The 25,600-nt window shown below is 36.6% G+C and overlaps 1 protein-coding gene across 1 annotated transcript in view; it reads left to right on the top strand.

Moving 5' to 3' along the window:
* CNBD1 (cyclic nucleotide binding domain containing 1) overlaps window positions 1-25,600 on the top strand; it is a 493,800-nt gene that overhangs the window by 316,816 nt on the left and 151,384 nt on the right. The gene's annotated exons all lie outside the window — the stretch shown is intronic.

Below are 25,600 nucleotides of genomic sequence, written 5' to 3'. Positions count from 1 at the left end.
GATGTTAACAACTGAAAGATTCTGTGCCATCAGTAAAAACATTTTATCATACATAAAACAAAATAGAGAAAAGATGTCTAAATTAGGGTAGACATTTACTTTATGAATTTTACATGTATTTTATTTATGGAGACATGAGCAGTAGGCACTTTGAGATGTGATTAGTACTACAAATGTAGTCAGAAATGGAGAGTGGTATAGGAATATTACAAATAGTGATGATATCATGTCATTAGTGTTGAGTTCTAAGATATCAGTTCAGTTCAGTTCAGTTGCTCAATCGTGTGCAACTCTTTGTGACCCCATGAATCGCAGCACGCCAGGCCTCCTTGTCCATCACCAACTCCCGGAGTTCACTCAGACTCACGTCCATCGAGTCCATGATGCCATCCAGCCATCTCATCCTCTGTCGTCCCCTTCTCCTCCTGCCCCCAGTCCCTCCCATCATCAGTCTTTTCCAATGAGTTAACTCTTTGCATGAGGTAGCCAAAGTATTGGAGTTTCAGCTTTAGCATCATTCCTTCCAAAGAACGCCAAGGACAGATCTCCTTTAGAATGGACTGGTTGGATCTCCTTGAGTGTTGTCTAATATGTAGAGCAGAGACCTGAGAACTAATCTTGGAAATGCTTCCACTCACCCAGTATGAGCAGAAAGAGGAGGCAGTCAAAAAAACTGAGAAAAAAATTCCTGAGATAGGTGGAAAATGACCCAGAGACTAAAATTAAAAATAAATAAATAAGTAAACCCCAATTTCTGTATTCTTTACCTTATCCAGATTATTTAACTAAATTAATTTGTTATAATCAATGGTCAATAACTTATACTATAATCAACTTATTACATGGCGTTTTCCTTTAGAGGAAATAAAAATAATTATTTTTCTTTCTGGTTATATTCCAATGACCAGTTTTTAAAAAAATCTCTGCTGCATTGAATAAGCAGATAATTTACTATCTGATCCTATATGTATTAATTATGGCTTAATCAACTACAGTCCAAGCAGGGATTGTAGATTGTATTATAGGTTATAGTGATGCAATAATATTCTGCAGAAGAAAAGGCTCTACTATTTTTTTTTTTTTTCACCCAGTCGTGTTCGACTCTGTGACTCCACAGACTGTGGTCTCTGTCCATGGAATTCTCCAGGCAAGCGTACTGGAATATGTTGCCATTTCTTTCTTTAAGTTGCTATATAGGTTAACACTGATTTTACCTTTTAATTTCATTCAACCAAGGATTAATAGTCACAAATGTATTTTAAAATCTACAGAGGAGGAGAAATATGTTAAATGTGGAAAGAATTAGTGTCTAAAGACCTGGGGTATAATCCTTGTGTTATTACTTTTGAGCTACAGGAATGTAGGGGAAAGTCACTTAAAACTCTTGAACAGTAGCTAGATAATGTCATCTATTTCACAGAGAGCTAGAAAGTAAGCAAGGGCAGTTCTACATGTGAGGAGCTGGGAAGTCACCACTCTGTCCTTGAAAGTAAAAAAGTGTACAGACTGTAATATCTACATCTCTTCTTGTATCCATAAAAAAGGGAGGGCATAGGACAGACGACAGCCTGCGAGATTGAAGACAGATAAATACAGTGAGTCAGGGTTTACCAGAAATGAGGCTCAGGAGTCGAAACTTCTTTGGGAACCAGTGCTAGGGTACAAAAATATGAACTCTGATGAATTGTTGGAAGCCTTGTACAGACAGCTCAGTTAAAATCTTCAGAGGAACTCAGTCTTAGGGGGGCCTTTATAACATTGTAAGATTTAGCTCCAGGATCTTGCCTAGGTTTTTCATAGTAAATATCAAGAGAAAAATCTTGGGCTTCTGGGCAGGGGAGAAGCCATTTTTAAATACACCACAGCACTCTGCTCTTCTTAACAAAGCCTGACCTTAGGGAAAACTGGTTAACCAGAGCCTAACGTGATGGAGTTTTATCGGAGTATAACTGAACTGGGAAAAGGGAAATATCCAATCTAGCCCAGTCTAGCCATGCTGTTCCATATAAGTGGGAAGGAAGAAAAACCCTAAGAAACACTTGTGAAATTCACAGCCCAAGGGCAGTCTTTTACTAAAAGACTGACATATTCGCAGCCTATAGACTGTAGAACGTCTCCTCTCTCCCAAACCTTGTCTTTTTACGTCATTTTCTTTTACCCATTTCATCATGTCCAGGCATCAAGAGAAAAAAAATTACAAGGCATGCATAAGGGCAAAAATATAACATAAAGAGACAAAATATAATATAAAAAGCATCAGAACCAGACATGAGAAGAATGGTGAAATTATCAGACCAATAATTTAAAACAGTGTTAAGGGCTCTAATGGATAAAGTAGACAGCATGTAAGAACATATGGACAATGTAAGCAGAGAGATGGAAATCACCAGAAAGAAACAGAAATGATAGAGGTCAAAACATTGTAATAGAAATCAAGAATGTTCTTGATAAGCTTAGCAGACTGGACATGGCTGAGGAAAGAATCTCTGAGTTTGGTGTCTTATTAGAAGGCTAGAAAATCGAAAAGCAAAGAGAACAAAGACCCAAAACAAAAGAACAAAATATTCAAGGACTATGGGACAGCTACAAAGTATGCAAAACATATACAATGGAAATAATAGGAGAAGAAAAAGAGAAAGGAACAGAAGGAATATTGAAGCAATGAGTGAAACTCACAGATCCGGAATCTCAGAGAACACCAAGCAAGATAAATACCCTCCCACACACAAAAAAGACAAGCAAAAGCAAAAAAGCTTTACACGTTGGCATTCTATTTTCACGCTACAGAAAATGAAAGATAAAAAAATTCTGAAAAGTGCCCTGGTGTGTGAGGAACCTTATGTATACAGAGGAATAAATAATTTCATCTGACTTTTTGGAAGCCACAGAAGCAAGAGGGGCATGAAGTGAAATGTTGAAAATGTTGAGAGAAAAAAAACCTACTGATCTATAATTCTGTACCCTGGAAAATTATCCTTCAAAAATACAGGAGAAATAAAGACTTTAGAAGACAAATGAAAACTGAAGGAATTTGTTGCTGGTATACCTACTTTGTAATAAATCTTGAGAAACTTTTCAGAGAGAAAAAAAATAATATGGGTCATAAACCTGAATCAACATAGAAGCAAGGAATATTATTGGCGAAGAAATGAGTGAAAATTTTCCCACTAAACAGATATAAGGCATGAATTTCTCCTTTCACAATTCCTTTTTAACATTATATTGATAGCCCTTGCTAATTCAATAAGGCAAGAATAAATAATAAAAATTATACAAGTTGGGATAAAGGAAGTAAAATGTGCTTATTACAGATGACATGATTATATAAAAAAATCTGAAAGAATAGACAAAAATATCTCCAAGAATTTATAATTAATATAATATAATAATATAAAAAGTCACAGAATACAAGGTTAATTTTAAAAGTCAATCAGTTTCCTATATACCAACAGTGAACAAATGGAAATTGAAATTAAAAACACAAAACCATTTATGTTAGCATTTTCAAAATGAAATATTTAGGTATAAATTTAACAAAATATATACAAGATCTATGGGGAAGGAAATGGCAATCCACTCCAGTATTCTTGCCTGGGAAATCCCATAGACAGAAGAGCCTGGAGGGCTACAGTCAACAGGGTTGCAATGAGTTGGGCATGACTTAGCAAGTAAACTACCATCATGTACAAAATGTATATGAGCAAATTATAAACTCTGGTTAAAATTAAAAGATGATTACTCCTTGGAAGGAAAGTTATGACCAACCTAGACAGCATATTCAAAAGCAGAGACATTACTTTGCCAACAAAGGTCCGGCTAGTCAAGGCTTTGGTTTTTCCAGTAGTCATGTATGGATGTGAGAGTTGGACTATAGAGAAAGCTGAGCTCCAAAGAATTGATGTTTTGAACTGTGGTGTTGGAGAAGACTCTTGAGAGTCCCTTGGACTGCAAGGAGATCCAACCAGTCCATCCTAAAGGAGATCAGTCCTGGGTGTTCATGGGAAGGACTGCTGTTGAAGCTGAAGCTCCAGTCCTTTGGCTACCTGATGTGAAGAGCTGACTCATTTGAAAAGACTCTGATGCTGGGAGAGATTGAGGGCAGGAGGAGAAGGGGATGACAGACGATGAGATGGTTGGATGGCATCACTGACTCAATGGACATGGGTTTGGGTGGGCTCCGGGAGTTGGTGACGGACAGGGAGGCCTGGCGCGCTGCAGTCCATGAGGTCACAAAGAGTCAGACACGACTGAGTGACTGAACTGAACTGAACTCTGATGAATTAATTCAAAGAACTAAATAAATGGAGAGATAGTATGTTCACAATATGAAGTCTCAGTACTGTTGAGATGTTACTTCTTCTCACTTGATCTGTATATTCAATGCAATCCCGACCAGATTGCTGGGGAGTTATTCTATAGATATAAACAAAATGGGGCTTCCTTTGTGGCTCAGATGGTAAAAAAAAAAAACACCTGCCTTGTGGATTCCTGGGTTCAACCCTGGGTTCAGAAGATCCCCCAGAGGAGAGCAATGCAACCACTCAGCATCCTTGCTTGGAGACTCCCCATGGACAGAGGAGCCTGGCGGGCTACAGTCTATGGGACTGCAAAGAGTTGGACACGGCCGAAGCAACTAAGCACACATAAAGAAAATGATTCTAAAGTTTATAAAGAGAGGTAAAAAGCAAGAATAGCCAACACAATATTGAAGGAGAAGAAAAAAGCTGGAGAACTGATGTAACCCAACTTCAAGAGTTACTGTAAAGCCATAGTAATAAAGACAGTGTGGTGCTGGTGAAAGAAAAGACAAATAGATCAGTGGGAGAAACTAGAGAGGTCAGAAATAGAACCCCATAAATATGGTCATCTGATCTTTGACAGTGGAGCAAAATCAGTATAAAGGAACAAAGATAGCCTCTTCAACAACTGGTGCTGAAACAACAGGATATCCTCTATCAAACCCAGGAATGCAGACACAGACATTGCTATTGTTCAGTCGTGCAGTTCAGCTTAGTCACTCAGTCGTCACTCTATGCAACCCCACGGACTGCTGTCTAGGTTGATCATAGCTTTTCTTCCAAGGAGGAAGCTTCCTGTAATTTCATTAAAGTCCCCCACTACTGTTGTGTTACTGTTAGTTTTTCCGTTTATCTTTTTTAGTATTTGCCTTGCATATTGAAGTGCTCCTATGTTGGGTGCGTATATATTTATAATTGTTCTATCTTCTTTGATAATGCCTTCTTAGATACAACATCAAAGACAAGCTATGAGAGAAGTAATTGATACGCTATATTTCAGTAAAATGAAAAACTTCTGCTCTGCAAAAGATAGTATCAAGAGAATGAAAAGACAAACCACACGCAAGAGCTACATCTGATAATGGTATGGTTCAAAATACAGAGAGAACTCTTCAAACTCAATACCAAGAAAATAACCTGATTAGAAAATATACCAGAGACCTTAACACCTCACTAAAGAAGACAGACAGATAACAAATAAGCATACAGAAAGATATTCCACATCATACGTGAAGAAGGAAAATGCAAATTAAAACAACAATAAGATAGCACTACACACTTATTCAAAGAGCCAAAATCTGGAATGCTGACACTACCAAATATTGGTGAGTGTGTGAATTAACAGGAATTTTCATTCATTGCTGATGGGACTGCAAAGTTGTCTAACCACTTTGGAAAGCTCTTTGGTGATTTCTTACAAAACTAAGTGTATTCTTACCATATGATTCAGCAATTGTGTCCCTTGGTATGCACCCAGAGGAAATTAAAACATGTAAACACAAAACCCTGGATGCATGTTTATAGTAGTTTTATTGATAATTGCACAAAATTGAAAGGAATAAAATGTGCTTTATAGGTAAATGGTTAAACAAACAGTGGTATATGCAGACAATGGAATATTGTTCGGTGATACAAAGAAATGAGCTATTAAGCCATGCTCACACATGGAAGACGCTTAAATGCCTATTGCTAAGTCAATGTGAGGATTACAATAGTATGCATTCTGGGAAAGACAAAATTATGGAGACATTTAAAGAAGTCAGTGGTTGCCAGGGATGGTGGTGAGAGGGGAAAGATGAATAGGAAGAGCAAAGAGGACTTTTAGGGCAGTAAACATATTCTACGATCTAACGATAGATTCATGGCGTTATACGTTTGACCAAACCCTTAGAATGAACAGCCATACTGTACATTTTGGACTTTCGGTGATTATGTGTCAATTCAGGTTCACCTTTGCTGAGAAATATATCCCTTTGCTGAGTGATGTCGATAATGGGGGAGGGTATGCATATATTGGGGCAGAGGTTATATGGTACATCTATACCTTCTCAATTGTGCTATAACCTAAAGTGGCTTTAAAAAATAAAGCCTTAGAAAAGATATTTGGGACACAGCAATTGTGACCCACAGAGCCAAGGGACCATCTGAAGTTGGTGAGGAGGATGGGGGAATAGGGATGAGGCATGGAAGGTTTTTAGAGAAGAGTCTATAGGAAATAAGAGTTAGAAGGGATATAGAATAAACTTTGTGCATGTTCACAGTTTATTGAGTAGCTATAACTTTATTTACTGTTAATGACTTGATCTAATTACACCTTTGCAAGAAAGTCAAGCTGTGCAGTAAAGAGAGAATTAATGATTATATTTATTGAGTGAAAGGATCAGAGAAATAAGTCACTTAGGATGGAATTGGGAATTTTAAATTTTTGAAAAATCTATAAGTACAATTAGTTATTTAAAAAGTATTAAAATGAATATCTATAGTTACAATTTTTCAGCAATCATTCTCCTAGCCTACTCTGTGCCTGGTCTGTGCATTCACAGGGAGCATAAAGGAGTAATTGGACCAACTCAGGCTCGGGAGCCAACCTGCCTGAGTCCCAGGACTGCCTCTGCCACTTAATAGCTCTGTGATCTTGGGAGGCTTACTCAGCCTTCTTAATCTCACTTTTGTCACTTTGAAAATGAGTATAGTAATAAACTCACATCATGGGGCTATTATGAGGATTCAAAGAGCTAATATTTGTCAGGTCTTGAGTCCACTGTCTTGTATCAGGAAGCAGTTTATGTCCTTATTAAATAGAAAAATCAAAATGGACTGCTATTACAAGATTAATGTACTTAATAACTATCTATTCTCTTATAATATAATCAGTAACTATAAAAATATAGCATAACATTTGAATCCGAGTGATTGAGTGGCCACACTTAGTCCCAGACTGCTGTGCAAGCTGCTAATGGTAAAGTTCCTCACCATTATAGGTGCTGTACATCTGCTGATATTTATTTTCTTTTCAACAAATCCATCCTTCTTGCCCTCTTTGAGCCAAGAGTTTTGACTACTAATATTTTTCCTTTCCATGACTAAAGATCAGTAATTTTGAAACAAATGAACAAACCAAAACCAACAAAAATGATTTTTATTTGGTTCAGTGCAGCAGACTTTTTTGACACTAGCATCATAAATCTTTAAAGTGTTAGAGATTCTTGACAGCTTGGGAAAGCACACAGTAATACATTCTCTGAAGTCAGCCTTGTGTTTTGGTAGAAGTTCCTCTAGCAGATTGCCTTCTATAGCGTGCTATTTTCCCCAAGAGTTGTTTAGTTTTTCCTTTTTCCCAGGGCTTCCCTGGTGGCTCACACAATAAAGAATCTGCCTGCAATGCAGGAGACCTGGGTTTGACCCCTGGGTCGGGAAGATCCCCTGGAGAAGGGAATGGCTACCCACTCCAACATTCTTGCCTGGAGAATTCTATGGACAGTTGGAGCCTGGCAGGCTACAGTCCATGCTGGTCACAAAAGACTCAGACACGACTGAGTGACTAACATTTTCACCTTTCCCCTTTGTTCAAGCAAGAACTACCCCAATGTTTTATTCAAATGTACTTTGATATTTCAATTCACCCTTCTTTGTAATATTGTTTTCTTACTATAGTACTTCCTACTATATCACTTGAAAGTATTTGAAATTCAACAACCAACTATTTGAGATTGTTTTGCCAAAAGTTTTAGTTTCATTTTAGGTTTGAAGGTTCATTAACAAAAGAAGCCACAGGTTACACATAAATATTTAATTTTTTTATAGAAGAGTTATTTGATGTAGTTTCAATATATAGTCATTAAAATAAAAGAAATAGAAGCAATAGAGAAAAGTAACAGCATATACATCACCAAATTGAGCCAGCACCTACATCCAGATTTGAACAGTGCTAGGATGTCCCACATTAACAGTAATCTGGAGTCTCAGTTGGAAAAGGGTTCCAGTGCATCCACCCCACGGGCAAGACTTTAAATCCCAGTTTTGGGAGCTCCCGTTATATTCCTAGACCACAAACTGATGGCTACAAGTTGAATGTTGAAAATTACAACTACAGACATTCATTTTCATGCTTATTCTTTTAAAATAACTAATTGCACTTACAGATTTTTCAAACCACCATCAGTCTGCATGTCAAAATGCAGCTCTGGTTTCACTTTAACTTTTACAATGCTGTTTCATCTTGTGAGTCACGAGACTTCTTAGACCCTGGGGGATTGGCCAGACCTCCAGGGGCTCAGAAATTACAAGACTCACTCCCTCTCTTATCTAAAGTGCTGTCTGACTTTCTGGTAACAATTGGTGTGTTCACAAGCAGGCAAGTAGTCCAGGTAATATCCAGGCAGGTCAGAAGCCGGTCAGAAGCCTGCTCTCCTTCTTCTGAAGCCTGAGCAAGACTACCTCCATTTTAAGTTCCCTATCAGATATGTATCTAAGTACGGATATACTGTGAAGACCAAGAACCACCCCCCCCCCTCCTTTTTTTTCCCTCTGTAGGAATAGGTTTGAGCATGAAAAGTATTCCCTTGGTGACTGGTGCATCCCTCATAGATTCATCACTGCCACACGTGTGAGTGCATCACAGGCCTGTAGTTTGTTCTGTCTGTTTTCAATGCCAAAGACTCAAGTACATTTAGGCACAGTCCAAGAACTATGCTTTATCCCTAATCAATTATTTATTAAGCACAGTAATGAAGATGGCTGAATATTATGTTTTAACTATATTATTAAAAGATAAAAAATTAGAATCAGAAAGTCAAAAGCTTTCTAATTGAGTTCCAAGATAGGCCCCCTCCCCTTTAATAAATTACTTTTCAGTTATGGATTTAATAATTTTACTTTCTTTCCCTGCTTTTAAGAACCACATTAACAGGGTCTTTTCTAATGAGTCAGTTCTTTGCATCAGGTGGCCAAAGTATTGAAGTTTCAGCTTCAGCATCAGTCCTTCCAATGAATATTCAGGACTGATTTGCTTTAGGATGGACTGGTTGGATCTGCTTGCAGTCTAAGGGACTCTCAAGAGTCTTCTCCAACATCACAGTTCAAAAGCATCAATTCTTCAGTGCTCAGCCTTCTTTATGGTCCACCTCTCACATCCACATATGACTACTGGAAAAATCATAGCTTTGACTATACAGACCTTTGTCAGCAAAGTAATGTCTCTGCTTTTTAATATACTGTCTAGGTTGGTCATAGCTTTTCTTCCAAGGAGAAAGTGTCTTTTAATTTTGGGGTTGCAGTCACCATCTGCAGTGACAGCCACTAAATGACCTGCAAAACTAAAAATATTTGTTTTCTAGTACACTATAGAAAAGGTTTACCAGTCCCTTCTCTAAATCGAAAATACTAAAGAACTGACTAAACTGCAATAGAACATTATTGTAAATACCTTGTTAATCTGAAAATAAATAATTCACAGAATTATAGGAAATAATAAAAAATACCATTAATAAAAAAAAAAAAACAAGAGAAATGTAACAAAATTTTTGTTGCAATTCATTTTAGAGAATGGTGTACATATTCATTAAAAGATACTAGAGAAATGTTCACGGACAGGACCATTTACTATTTTAAGATGACAAGCCTCCCAAATGATCTATAAATTTCAAGGAATTCCAGTGGGGGGGTAAATCAAGTATCTCTGTGGATAGTGACAAATTGATTTTAAAAATTATACTAAAGAGCAAAAGGCTAAGAATAGTGTAGAAATGTCCAAAGAAGATACTTTGAAAAGGGGAACTTTTCTTACCAGATAGCAAGATAGCAAGACTTAAAATAAGCTACATAATCAATATAGTGTTTTTATAGCAAAATAGGGGGTCATAGAGGAATACATTGGCAGCCAGACAATTCAAAATTAGGTGCAGATATATGAGCTCTCATGTGAAACAATGTCACAAAGAGCAGTGGGGATAATTCAAGAATATGACCTAAGACAATTGGTTATCTACGTGGATAGAAAATATAAAACTGCATGTTTGCTTCCCATTATATGTAAAAATAACTTCAGATCACAGGCTTAACTGTGAAAGGGATAATCTCAAATATTTTAGAAGATGGTGTGACAGAATTTTTTTCATGATGCCATGTTAGCAAATGCTTAAGTATTTTTTAAATGAGCTATTTATAGAACTAATCTGTAAGAATATATGGGTAAAGTCAAGAACTTTTTATTTATCTCTTGATACCCTAAGTAAATGAAGAGACAAATATACCTTGAAAGAAGATATAACTTCAACATACAGAAGAGGCAAAGAGCTAATGTCTGAAATGTATAATGATCCACAAATCTAAAAGGAAAATATAAGAAAAATACAAACCATATAAATCAATCTTTTACAGAAGAGAAGCGATGAATTAAATGTAAAGCAAAGGACAAGTTGCTTCACCATCTTATCAATCTAGGAAATACACAGTAGATAAATTTTACATTTAAAAATCAATACATCTAAATAACAAAAATATTACAATCAGTAGTGCGTGCTGAGTCACTTCAGTCATGCCTGCGTCTTTGCGACTCTATGGACAATCACCCACCAGGCTCCTCTGTCCATGGGATTCTTCAGGCAAAAACACCAGAGTGAGTTGTGGGTCCCTTCTCCAGGGGATCCTCCCGACCGAGGGATCAACCCAAGAATCCCTTACGTCTCTTGCGTTGTCAGGACGGTTCTTTACCACCAGTGCCACCTGGGAAGCTCACAGTATTACTACCAAACTGGAAAACATTTTTAAAAACAGGTAATACAAAATGGTTGAGCAGTTTCAGAGAAAGAGAATGCATTTACATGGCAGATGGGGTATAAATTAGAACTTGTACTTTAGAAGAGTTTAATATTAGATGTTAAAGTGCCCACACATATTATTTCATGGAAATTGCATCCTTAGGCATTTATATTAGAGAAATAGTTACATATGATATGAAGTGTCATGCACAGTAATGCTTATATCATCATTGCTTTATAAATGCAGACTTATAACAACACAAATATTCGTTAACATTATTTTGAATTATTTTGAATAAATAATTTGAGTATTATCATGCAGCAGTGAAAAGTGAAATGTACTAGGTACTAGGTAAACATGATTGAATTTCAAAACCTTTATGTTTGTCAAAAAAACAGAATGCTATTTACTCTTATATTTTAAGTACTGTGAAGAAATAGATAAAACCATACTATTCATAATCTGTTTTTAGGGTTATTTTAAAGTTTAAAAAATTAATATCCTGATAATTAGTATAATGACTTTCTATCTAAATAGGAAAACTTGTTTTCTTTAGCCAGATAATCAGCTAACAGAAGTTAATTTTATTACTAATTTAATTTCTATTGAAGTTTAATTGACTTGCAATCTTATATTAGTTTCAGGTGTAAAACATAATGATTCGATATGTCACCTGAAATTTAGTTTATGGTTGTTCACTGAGCTGTGTGCATGTGCTTATAGGATCTAGTCTGGGCTGTTCAGGAGAGTTTACATTGTGAGAGTTATAACACATGTCAAGAACACATTTCCTGAATTCTACAGGTACTTCTTTTCTTTGCTGATCCACTTCCTTCCTGCAATCTTAAATGTATCTGTTATGTGAACTAGAAAGTGTGTAGCTTGTTAAAAGACTTTGGAAAGAAATTTAACTCAAAGAGAGAAATAAAGACACACACATATAAAACATACAATCTGCAAAGTGCAATCAATATCAAATACTCACACACTCATCAGGATATGATGTGAATGGAGAGATGCATAGTTCAGACACTGTGTATTCTCTATTATTGTTGTTACTGTTCAGTCACTACTGCTGCTGCTGCTGCTAAGCCGCTTCAGTCGTGTCCGACTCAGTGCGACCCCATAGACGGCAGCCCACGAGGTTCCTCTGGGATTCTCCAGGCAAGAATACTGGAGTGGGGTGCCATTGCCTTCTCCAGTGTTCAGTCACTAAGTCACTAAGTCACATTCAACTCTTTGTGACCCCATGAACTGCAGCACTCCAGACTTCACTTTTCTTCACTGGCTTCGAGAGTTTGCTCAGATTCATGTCCATTGAGTCAGTGATGCCATTCAACCATCTCACCCTCTGATGCCCACTTTTCCACCCACAATTACTCTTTTCCCAGCATCAGGATCTTCTGCAATGAGTTGACTCTTCACCTTAGGTTATGGAAATTATCAGTTAAAAATAACTGTGATTGTATTTTGAAGAATATAGATGAGGGGAGAATCTCACTATAAAACAAAAATTGTAATAAGAAACAATTTAAACTTTGTGACTTAACAATATAAAAATTAATAACTCAATACATGTGTTTATCAGCAGATTAAATACAAAAGGAAAGAACTAATGAATTAAAAAATAGATTAGTAGAAAAAATTACTGATTACAGAAAAGGGCATAAGATGGATAGTCTGTTCAGTGGTGCAGTTGTGTCTGACTCTTTGTGACCCCATGGACTGAAGCATGCCAGGCCTCCCTGTCCATCACCAACTCCTGGAACTTACTCAAACTCATGTCCATCGAGTCAGTGATGCCATCCAACCATCTCATCCTCTCTCATCCCCTTCTCCTCCAGCCTTCAATCTTTCCCAGCATCAGGGTCTTTTAAAATGAGTCAGCACTTCGCAACATGTGGCCGAAGTATTGGAATGTCAGCTTCAGCATCAGTCTTTCCAATGAATATTCAGGACTGATTTCTTTAAAATTGATTGCCTGGATCTCCTTGCCATCCAAGGGACTCTCAAGAGTCTTCTCTAACACCACAGTTCAAAAGCATGAATTCTTCGGCATTCAACTTTCTTCACAATCCAACTCTCACATCCATACATGACCACTGGAAAAACCATAGCTTTGACTAGATGGACCTTTGTTGGCAATCTAATGTCTCTGCTTCTTAATAAGCTGTCTAGTTTGGTCATAGCTTTTCCTCCAAGGAGCAAGCATCTTTTAATTTCATGGCTGCAGTCACCATCTGCAGTGATTTTGGAGCCCAAGAAAAGAAATTCTGTCACTGTTTCCATTGCTTCCCCATATATTTGCCATGAAGTGATGGGACTGCATGCCATGATCCTAGTTTTCTGAATGTTGAATTTTAAGCCATCTTTTCACTCTCCTCTTTCACTTTCATCAAGAGTCTCTTAGTTTTTCTTCACTTTCTGCCATAAGGGTGGTGTCATCTGCATATCAGAGGTTATTGACATTTCTCCTGGCAATCTTGATTCCAGCTTGTGCTTCATCCAGTCTGGCATTTCTCATGATGTGCTCTGCATATAAGTTCAATAAGCAGGGTGACAATATGCAGCCTTGATGTACTTCTTTTCCGATTTGGAACCAGTCTGTTGTTCCATGTCCAGTTCTGACTGTTACTTCTAGACCTGCATACAGATTTCTCAGGAGGCAGGTCAGGTGATGGATAGAGGTGATGACAAATTCTGACAAGTTAGTAATAAAGTTTAACGAAAAAGAATGGGACAGAAGCAATATTTGGCACTCTCTAAAGTAGTACAAAGAGTCGGACACAACTGAGCGACTGAACTGAACTGAACTGAAAGTAGTACAGGTTGAAAACATGTTCCCGACTGTGAAAAGACATCAAGCAACAGATTCAAGTTGTATATGAATTACAAGCTAGGCAATGACATCTAGACACATTAGAAACTAATAAAACCAGTCAGAGGAAATCTTGATGTTGAGGCTGATAGGATGGGCACAGCCCATTCAAAGGTAAATGTTAATACTCTCTCAATAGATCATTATGTCACAAAACATGGAATGACAATTATTTAAGTAGTCAGGTAAAAGCAGTTGACAACCCATACATCTATAGCCAGAAAAATATCTTTTAAGGCAAAATAAATATGTGTTCACACAAATAGTAAAGAGAGATCTCTGCCAGAAGAACTGTGCAGAAAGGAATCCCAAGGCAAAGAAGTTCCGGAAGAAAAAATATATATATTTCTCCAAATAAACTACAAGAATTTAGTAAGGAATGAAGAGCAAAAGAAATTTGTGGATATGTGGTTAATCTAAATATTCTTTGACAGTATAAAACAGTTTTACCTGTGGAGGTCTACATGTATATAGAACTATAACAAAAGTGGTAAAACCGAAAAAAAGAGGATATGGTAAATGGATTTAAAGATGTTTTGCATCTTTACCTTTCTGAAAACTGAAAAAAAAAAAAAGCCTGCTAATTTAAAGTATACTCTGGCAAGACAAAGATATATCTTATTATTACCTGAACAACCACCAAAAGAATAATAATAAATATACTATGCTAAATAAAGGTATATCAAATAACAGAAAAACATTTGATTAAAATAAAGCAATGAAGGAGAGAAAATGACACAAAATAGAAAAATAAAAAACAAAAACAAGCATTAACATGTCAGATTTAAACCTCTATGTATCAATAATTACATTATATATAAACAGGTGAAATAAACTTCAATTAATAAACAAAAGTTGTCAGACTAGATAAAATAACACCTTATACGCTAACACATTTTATTACAAATATATACGGATTTGCAAAGAAAAATGATAGAATATAATAAATCAGAACCCACTAAAAGGAAGTCTGGGATAGCTATTCTGATAGTAGGTAACATATGCTTTATTGCATAGCACGATTAAAGATAAAGAAATATTTCATGAATGTGAAATTATATGCCCTAAAGTTATAATCTAAAACATATAAAGTGAAAGCTGATGGAGCACAAAGAAGCAATAAATTCACAACTAGGGTGGGGGATTTGAATAGAATCTGATAAAGGCCTAGACCTAAAAAAAGACATCAATAAAGACATAGAAATTCTGAACAACACAGCAAACTTGACCTAGTCAATTTGTATTCAACATTACAAACAGTTACAGACTACACACTCCTTTTAAGGGCACATGAAACATTTTAAAAAGTTGACTTGGTGCTGTCATAAAATGAGTCTCTACAAATTTCAAATGATTGATTCAAGCAATTCAAATTTGAAATCTTCAGTAACCACAATGGAATTAAGCAAGGAAGGCATCATATAAAATTGATACTGAATTCAAAATTAACCTATAATTTTTTTTTTTACAGCAGGACTTTTAAAAATAAAAAATATTTGATTAGAATATTACTGATCTTAAAGAGGCTGCATGTGATGATTATGTAACTCAGGCTCGCTTGCTGCTGAAAGTGAAGTCGCTCAGTTGTGTCTGACTCTTTGCGACCCCACAGAGTTTAGCCCACCAGGCTCCCCTGTCTATGGAATTCTCCAGGCAAGAATACTGTAGTGGGTTACCATTTCCTTCTTCCTTGCTGCTGAAAATGTCACTATACTGGAGGGAAGGAAACAAATTTCTTTATCCTTACAATCTAAAGTTAGTAATATAATATTATCATTGAGTTTTTAGAGTGCCCATACTTAAAAGAGCGTTGCATGTTATATAACAAAACAATAAGAATGCATGCTTTATTAGAAATCCAAGGGGTGACGGATGAACCAGGTGATTTTGTGAAAGAGATGAGATTTAAACTGGGCCTTAAAGCCCAGTAAAATCCAGACAAGCATCCAGTGTGCTACCTATTTCAGACAAGTGTTTCTTTTGAACAGTTGAAGAGGTGGAAATACCGTGAGGGTGTTTGAAAAAAAAAAAAAAAAAAACTCTTGTTTTAGAGGAAATAAAAAGAACTTCTTCTCTTATTCATTATGATGTCTAGACTCTTGCTAAAATATGTGAGGGAAATAAAAGGACATCCTTTATAGCCAACTTTTAAAAAGGAATTTATTGACTATATCTAAAAGTCAAGTTGATTTGTAAGTTTCACTTGTTGCTGTTCAGTGGCTAAGTTGTGTCTGACTCTTTGCGATCCCATGGACTGCAGTACACTGGGCTTCCCCGTCCTTCAGTATCTCCCGCAGTTTGCTCAAACTCGTATCCATTGTGCTGATGATGCCATTCAACCATCTTGTCCTCTGTCGCCCCCTTCTCCTCCTGCCCTGTCTTTCCCAGCATTGGGATCTTTTCCAGTAAATTGGCTCTTCACATTGGTGGCCAAAGTATTAGCACTTCCGCTTCAGTGTCAGTCCTTCCAATGAACAGGCAGGGGTGATTTCCTTCAGGATGGACTGATTTGATCTCCTTGCTGTCCAAAAGACTCTCAAAAGTATTCTCCAGACCACATTTTGAAAGCATCTTTGGTGCTCAGCTTTTTTAATGATCCACCTCTCACATCCATATATGACTACTGGTAAAACTATGCCTTTGACCATATGGACCTTTGTTGGCAAAGCAATATCTCTGCTTTTTAATATTCTGTCTAGGTTTGTCATAGTTTTTCTTCCAAGGAGAAAGCATCTTTTAATATCATGGATGCAGTTTTCACTTAGAGACTGCATAGTTGTTAATATAATCTTAAATGATCAATTCTTTTTCTATAGTAAGAAACATCTTCTTTGACTCAGCATACAAGTTTGGAGCAAATGTACTCAGAGAATTCTTCTAAGTCTCAGCCTATGGGATGACATAGGTCCCAAGCAGATTATCCTTACAAAGTTTGTTCCTTCTAGATGTCACAATACAGTCTCAATAAGATCAAAATCCTCCAAAAGATTATAAAAGGCAGCAGCTTTCCCTGCCTCTTTTATTTATAACATTGTTTAGTTAAGAAGGTATCTTCTATATAAACCTTTTAAATCATAGGGAAAAAATAATATTTTTCTGTCTATAGCAATGCTTTTGAACCTTTTTGGAAAAAGAGAGACAACCTTGCAAATCTAATGAAAGCTGCAGAAACTCAAGAAAAATGGAAATTTACAAACAACCGCATATTGGGGTGCAAAATATTAGGACTTTGAGTTTTAAAAGTCATCCTTAGAGGTCAGTCTTGAACCCCTCCTCTATCAAGACTTTGCGTTTTCTCTGTCTCTTCAGTCCCTTAAAACAAAGAAAACATGTTTCATAGTGTTAAGAACAATACCTTTCCTTGGTTTAACAATAGCAGCTGTAATTTTAGTTATTGATCTTGTTTAATGTGCCTGGAAGCTAGAATAAATGGAAAAATAGTACAAGAACAAAAATTGTACCTAAGAAATCCTTTTGTTTCTTCAGAAAAGTTTATTCTTGAAAAATGTAGTTTAAAACAAATCTCAACATGAAGCTTTTATTTAAAAAAATTGTAATGGATGTGTGTGCACGTGAGCTCAGGTGCTCAGCCATGTCTGACTCTTTGCAACACTATGGACTGTAGCCCACCAGACTCTTCCATCCATGGGATTCTCTAGGCAGGAATACTAGAGTAGGATGTCATTTCCTCCTCCAGGGGCTCTTCCTGATCCAGGGATTGAACGCACATCTCCTGCATCTTCAGCCCTGGCAGGTGGATTTTTTATCACTGAGCCACTTGGGAAGCCCCATAAAGGATATACCAACTCCTAATGTTCAGAGGCAAGTTATTTGGATTATTCATTTTTGGAAAAGTTAATTCTTAAATCATGGGAATACATTGCTTCACAATAACTTTATCTATCAATTTATTTTTCAGTAAAATGACATGAGATTTTGGAAGTGACAGAAAATTTCCTTTTGTGTGCCTCTACTAACTATCCTCCTAAACAAGATTATATACAAAATCTTGAAAATATTTTCCAAAAAAATTGAGAAAGACTGAGTTTTAAATCATTAAAGTAGCTTCATAATATTATCTAATTTTAAATTATATTTATTGAAAAAATTAGAAAATGCAGAAAAGGGCTTCCATTCTGGCTCAGATGGTAAAGAATCCACCTGCAATGCAGGACACCTGGGTTCGATCCCTAAGTTGAGAAGAGCCCTTGGAGGGGGGCCTGTCATCTCACTCCAGTATTCTTGCCTGGAGAATCCTCATGGATAGAAGAGCCTGGCGGGTTACAGTCCATGGGTTCACAAAGAGTTGGACATTACTGAGCAACTAAACACACACACACAATAATAAAGAGAATTCTCTGCAATTTCATCATGTAAAGGTAACCAGACCACCTGACCTGCCTTTTGAGAAACCTATATGCAGGTCAGGAAGCAACAGTTTAGAACTGGACATGGAACAACAGACTGGTTCCAAATAGGAAAAGGAGTACATCAAGGCTGTATATTGTCACCCTGCTTATTTAACTTATATGTAGAGTACATCATGAGAAATGCTGGGCTGGAAGAAGCACAGGCTGGAATCAAGATTGCTGGGAGAAATATCAATAACCTCAGATATGCAGATGACATCACCCTTATTGCAGAAAGTGAAGAGGAACTAAAAAGCCTCTTGATGAAAGTGAAAGAGGAGAGTGAAAAAGTTGGCTTAAAGCTCAACATTCAGAAAACAAAGATCATGGCATCTGGTCCCATCACTTCATGGGAAATAGATGGGGAAACAGTGGAAACAGTGTCAGACTTTCTTTTGGGGGGCTCCAAAATCACTGCAGATGGTGACTGCAGCCATGAAATTGGAAGACGCTTACTCCTTGGAAGGAAAGTGATGACCAACCTAGATAGCATATTGAAAATCAGCGACATTACTTTGCTGACTAAGGTCCGTCTAGTCAAGGCTATGGTTTTCCCAGTGGTCATGTATGGATGTGAGAGTTGGACTGTAAAGAAGGCTGAGCACCGAAGAATTGATGCTTTTGAACTGTGGTGTTGGAGAAGACTCTTGAGAGTCCCTTGGACTGCAAGGAGATCCAACCAGTCCATTCTGAAGGAGATCAGCCCTGGGATTTCTTTGGAAGGAATGATGCTAAAGCTGAAACTCCAGTACTTTGGCCACCTCATGAGAAGAGTTGACTCATTGGAAAAGACTTTGATGGTGGGAGGGATTGGGGGCAGGAGGAGAAGGGGATGACAGAGGATGAGATGGCTGGATGGCATCACTGACTCGATGGACCATGAGTCTGAGTGAACTCCAGGAGTTGGTGATGGGCATGGAGGCCTGGCGTGCTGCGATTCATGGGATTGCAAAGAGTTGGACATGACTGAGCGACTGAACTGAAGAGGTAACAGCTATACATATTTGATGTATATAATTTTACTTATTTTGTATATCAACATAAAGATATTAACAGATAATACAAGCATGAAAAATATGAGAATATTTAAAATTGAAATGTAGTTGACTTCTAATATTGTGTTAGTTTCAGGTGTATAGCAAAGTGGCTCAAGTGTACATTTAGATATTTTTCCATTTATAGTTTTTACTACAAGATACCAAATGCAGTTCCCCCTGCTATACAGTAAATCCTTGTTATTCATCTATTTTTATATGATTCTGCTCATCTGTTAATCCATATTCACAACTTATCCCTATCCGTACCTCCCTTCCCCTTTTGGTAACCTTAAGTGCAATTTATATGTCTGTTAGTCTTTGTAAATAAGTTAATTTATACTATTTTGTAATATTCTGCATATTTCTCTGATTTGCTTTACTTAGTAGGATAATCTCTAAGTCCATCCATCTTGGTGCAAAATGGGATTTTCAATTTTTGAAGGCTGAATAATATTCCCTGTATATATACACCATATCTTCCTTATCCATCAATCTTAAGAGTTGATGGACACTTACGTTGCTTTCATGTCTTGGCTCTAGTGAATAGTTCTGCTATAAATGTTGGGTTAATTGTATCTTTTCAAATTAAAACTTTTGTCTTTTCTGGGTTTATTCCCAAGTGTGGGATTTCTGCATCCTGGAACAACTCTCCTCTTTCAGTGCTTTGAGGAATCTCTGTACTCTTCTCTATAGGGGCTATATAGTGCCAATTTATATTCCCATCAACAGTATAGGAGGATTCCCTTTTCTCCACACTTTCTCCAGCATTTATTATTTATAGACTTTGAATAATGGCCAATCTGACTGTTGTGAGGTATACTTCATTGGAGTTTTGATTTGCATTTCTCTAGTAATTAGCTACATTGAACATTATGTTGTGTGCTTCTTGACCATTTGCATGTTGTCTTTTGAGAAATGTCTATTTAGGTCTTCTGCCTATTCTTTGACTGTATCATTTTTGCTTTTTTTTGTTGGGTTGTATAGCTCTTTGTATAGTCTGGAATTTAAGCCCTTATTGATCATAAACTTTGCAAATATTTTCTCCCGTTGGGTAGGTTGCTTTTTCTATGGTTTCCTTAGTTGTGCAAAAGCTAATAAGTTTGATTAAGTCCCATTTATTTATTTTTTTATTTTATATCTGTTGTCTTAGAAGACAGAGAATGTTGCTTTGAACTTGCATTTTAGATGTTTTCTAAAAAATGTCTAAAATTAAACACAAGCTTCCTATTATCATTGAAAAAAATAGAAGGAAGTTTGAAAATAAATATAATAAATCTTCTGTCATTTTCACTTCACCTCTTCTCTGAATAGCCTTGTAATTACATTTGTACAGCTTTTCTTGAACTGACACAAGGATAACCAAATGTATACACTTATACAGAGTACTGTTTTTGTAATTGTTTCTTTTAAAAAATATTTTAAAAATAGATTTGCATCTGTTATTTTTTTCATCATAAGCAGTGTTAAAATGTTTAGATGTAACTGATTTTTATCAGTTTGTTAGAACTTAAAGTTATATGAATGTGTATATATATATATAATTTATTTACATATGTATGTGTGTATACATATATGCATAGACATACAAGCTACACATAACACACACCCACATGTTGACCTAAGCTGATGACTTACAGGGATACTGCAGTCAGGAGTTGCTATAAAGTGCTGCATTAACTTCTTTAAATATAGCTCTAAGAAAGAAGTGAATTCAGTTTAGATTCTTAGGAAAGGAGTTTCTGGATAAAGTATTTCATATGTTCTTTAATTATTTTAGTAAATATTGCCAGATTATTTATTTTCCATTTTTAAAGTTTTGGGGGTTTTTTTTGTACACTTTTTCACCTTATGTATTAAAGAATCTCCCCAGTCTCATAGGTTATAGTAATTTAATATTTTCAATTTAATATGGATGAATTAATATAAAACTGTTTTCTAATGAGGTTGAGCATATTTCTTCCCTTTGAAGTTCATTTGGCTATTTTCTTCTGGAAATTTCTGAAAATATTTTCATCATTTTTTGTAGTTATTTGCTTTTGTTGTTTTTATTTTCAGGTCAAATTATTAGTGTTGTCAGACATTTTTGGTATATAAAGTTTCATCATTTTTTTATTTTTATTTCATTGCATTTATTTCTCTTTTCCATTTGCAAAGTTCTAATTCCTATAATATTAAACTTGTAATTTGAGCTAAGAAAAGCTACATAAATCTTTTTTCTTTCCTAGTTTCAGAGCATAGATATTTTCAAGTATTTTAATTCTATCTTCCTGCACCTCTCCTTGGCATTTCTGCTGGAAATTATTTTAAGTTTATCTTGTTTTAAATGCATTCCATATTAGTTATTTAAAAATTTTTGTATATGAAAAAATGAAATTTACATTTACCAATTTTGTCAACTTTTTGCATTCCTTCTTTTTGCAATGAATGTTTTCCTAGCTAAAATTCAATTTTTAGCGATTTGTTTCACATGCTGTCTGAAATTATCATCTTTTTTTAACTCATTCTGTATTGCTATTTTAAGCAAATACACAATTCTAGTTCTTTGAAAGTTCTTTTTCTTGAGCACTTTGAAGATGGCCAAAGTTATAGAACAGAATAGAAATGTTATGAGCATTAATCACTTAAATTAATTCAATTAAAATAAGTGAGTGTATGAAGAGTGTTAGAAGTTGAATGTTTGCCTGATATTGAGTGTCTGATATTAAAAAATGAACCAAGAAAGAAAACCTTAAGAATTTTATTCAAGGTCATGGATGATTTATGCTTTTATACGAATTTATTGGGTAACTCAGAGTGAGTCTTATTAAACAACAATTAGAATATCAGGAAAAATATGTATAAATCGTCTGCTGGAAGTTATTGATAGTTAATAAGATTAGGTGGCAAGCAGACACAGAACTACATAAGAATGGCCATAATGACCAAGATAATCACGATGATGTGGGGAATCACCTGGAACGGGACATCCTGGAGCGTGAGGTCAAGTGGTCCTTAGGAAGCATTACTACAAACAAAGCTAGTGAAGGTGACAGAATTCTAGCCGAGCCATTTAAAACCCTACAAGATACTGGTTTTAGAAAAGGCAGAGGAACCAGAAATCAAATTGCCAACATCTGCTAGATCATCGAAAAAGCAAGAAAATTCCAAAAAGCATCTATTTCTGCTTTATTGACTATGCCAAAGCCTCTGACTGTGTGGATCACAATAAACTGTGGAAAATTCTGAAAGAGATGGGAATACCAGACCACCTGACCTGCCTCTTGAGAAACGTGTATACAGGTCAGGAAGCAACAGTTACAATTGGGCATGGAACAACAGACTGGTTCCAAATAGAAAAGGAGTACGTCAAGGCTGTATATTGTCACCCTGCTTATTTAACTTCTATGCAGAGTACATCGTGAGAAACGCTGGCCTGGAGGAAGCACAAGTTGGAATCAAGATGGCTGGGAGAAATATCAATAACCTCAGATATGCAGATGACACCACCCTTATGGCAGAAAGTGAAGAGGAACTAAAAAGCCTCTTGATGAAAGTGAAAGAGGAGAGTGAAAAAGTTGGCTTAAAGCTCAACATTCAGAAAATGAAGATCATGGCATCCGGTCCCATCACTTCGTGGGAAATAGATGGGGAAACAGTGGAAACAGTGTCAGACTTTATTTTTTTGGGCTCCAAAATCACAGCAGATGGTGACTGCAGCCATGAAATTAAAAGATGCCTACTCCTTGGAAGGAAAGTTATGACCAACCTAGATAGCATATTCAAAAGCAGAGACATTACCTTGCCAGCAAAAGTCCATCTAGTCAAGGCTATGGCTTTTCCAGTAGTCATGTATGGATGTGAGAGTTGGAGCATAAAGAAAGCTGAGCACTAAAGAATTGATGCTTTTGAACTGTGGTGTTGGAGAAGACCCCTGAGAGTCCCTTGGACTGCAAGGAGTTCCAACGAGTCCATCCTAAAAGAGATCAGTCCTAGGTGTTCATTGGAGGGACTGATGTTGAAGCTGAAACTCCAATACGTTTGCCACCTGATGCAGAGAGCTGACTCATTTGAAAAGACCCTGATGCTGGGAAGGATTGAGGGCAGGAGGAGAAGGGGATGACAGAGGATGATATGGTTGGATGGCATCACTGAGACCATGAACATGGCTTTGGGTGGACCCCGGGCATTGATGATGGACAAGGAGGCCTGGCATGCTCCAGTTCATGGGGTTACAAAGGGTCAGACACAACCAAGTGACTGATCTTAACTGAACTGAACTGAAAGCCCAGTTTTATTAAAAAATGAAAGCACCCTAAGAACAAACAGTGATATATAAATCCTGTAGCACATGTTGAATGAGCTGCTTTCATCCCAAGAATAAATGTCCACTGTGTCCTTTAACCACATTAAAAACTTAATGAAGAGGATCATCTCAGATGCAGAAAATTCAGTATTCACTCATGACAAAATAAAAATTATCACTTAAATATGATAAAAGGCTCACATTCATTTATAATAAAGGAAAATTAACAGTAATTATTGACAAAACAGAAATATTATATATAGCATTACTATAACATGATTTTCTCAGCTATGCAGATGATACCACTCTAATGGCAGAAAGTGAAGAGAAACTAAAGAACCTTTGATGAGGGTGAAAGAAGAGAGTAAAAAAGTTAGTTTTAAACTCAACATTAAAAGCACTAAGATCAAGGCGTCTTGTCACACCATTTCATTGCAAATAGAAGGATAAAACATGGCAAGAATGACAGATTGTATTTTCTTGGGATCCACAATCACTGTGAAGTTTGACTCCAGGCATGGAAATAAAAGCTGCTTCTCCTTGTAAGGAAAACTATGACAAAACTAGACAGTGTATTAAAAAGCAGAGACATCAACTTGCTGACAATGGTCCAAATAATCAAAAGTATGGTTTTCCAATAGTCATATACATATGTGAGAGTTGGACCATAAAGAAAGCAAATGTCAAAAGATGCTTTTGACTTGTGGTATTGTAGAAGACTCAAGAGTCCCTCGGACCACAGGAGATCAAATTAGTCAATCCTACAAGAAATCAACCCTGAAGAGTCATTAGAGGGACTGATGCTGAAGCTCCAATACTTTGGTCACCTGATACGAAGAGCTGATCATTGGAAGAGACCTTGGTCCTGGGATAGATTGAAGGCAGATGGTGAAGGGTGTAGCAGAAGGCAAGATGGTTAAATAGCATCACTGACTCAAGACATGAGTTAGAGAAAACTCCAGGAGATAGTGGAGGACAGAGGAACTTGGCGTACTACAGTCCAGGGGGTCACAGAGAATCAGACAGGGCTGAACAACAACCAACCAACAACTTGCTTTTCCCATTTAACATGTCATACAATCCTTTAAGGTCTTAAGCTTTATATAAAATCATTCAGTTCTGGTTCCTCACCTTGTATGGTCTTGAGCTTCTTATTCTAGTATGTGTGACAATTCCTAGACCTCAGACCCTGAGACTCTCATCTAAGTTTGATATTACTCTGGATCACTTTGGTTCCAGCAGTTACTTTAAATTCCTTCTCTATTTTCAAGCTGGCAGATTCAATTTCAGCTATTCATTCAACTAAGGACAACATTCAACCTTTGTGTGGATTTGAAGTGGAAGAGTAGAGATTCTCCCACATCAGTGGTAGCCAGCCGTATTGATCTGCTGTCTTCTCTGAGAAGCTATCCCTGTTTTCCTAGGTGCCCTTCAGTTTTTCACAGGCAAACATGAGCACAAGCCTTCTATGTAGCTGTACACATTCTCACTACATCCTAATAACTTACAGTATGTATTCTAAGTGGTAATATTTTTGGTATGCTTAATATCTATTTGTAGCATAGTAAGTTAGGAGACCCTACATGGATACATACCTATGCCAGTGATTTATACCCGCTTAACACTATATTCCTGGAGAAGGAAAATGGCACCCCACTCCAGTACTCTTGCCTGGAGAATCCTATGGAGGGAGGAGCCTGGTAGGCTACAGTCCATGAGGTCACAAACAGTTGGACATGACTGAGCGACTTCACTTTCACTTAACCACTATATTTGTTTTCATTATTACCACCAACATGAGTATAATAAAATAAATAGAAGACCCATGGATATAGGTGCACTATTTTCTCATCCCTTCAACATACATTTATTGAACGGCTGTTATGCAAAAAGCACTATTTCAGGCATTTTAGATGAATCAGCAAATAACACAGAAG

This window comes from Capricornis sumatraensis, chromosome 11 (genome assembly GCF_032405125.1).
Source record: "Capricornis sumatraensis isolate serow.1 chromosome 11, serow.2, whole genome shotgun sequence".
In the NCBI taxonomy this organism is placed as follows: Eukaryota; Metazoa; Chordata; class Mammalia; order Artiodactyla; family Bovidae; genus Capricornis; species Capricornis sumatraensis.
This window is presented reverse-complemented; position numbering and strand designations above follow the sequence as displayed.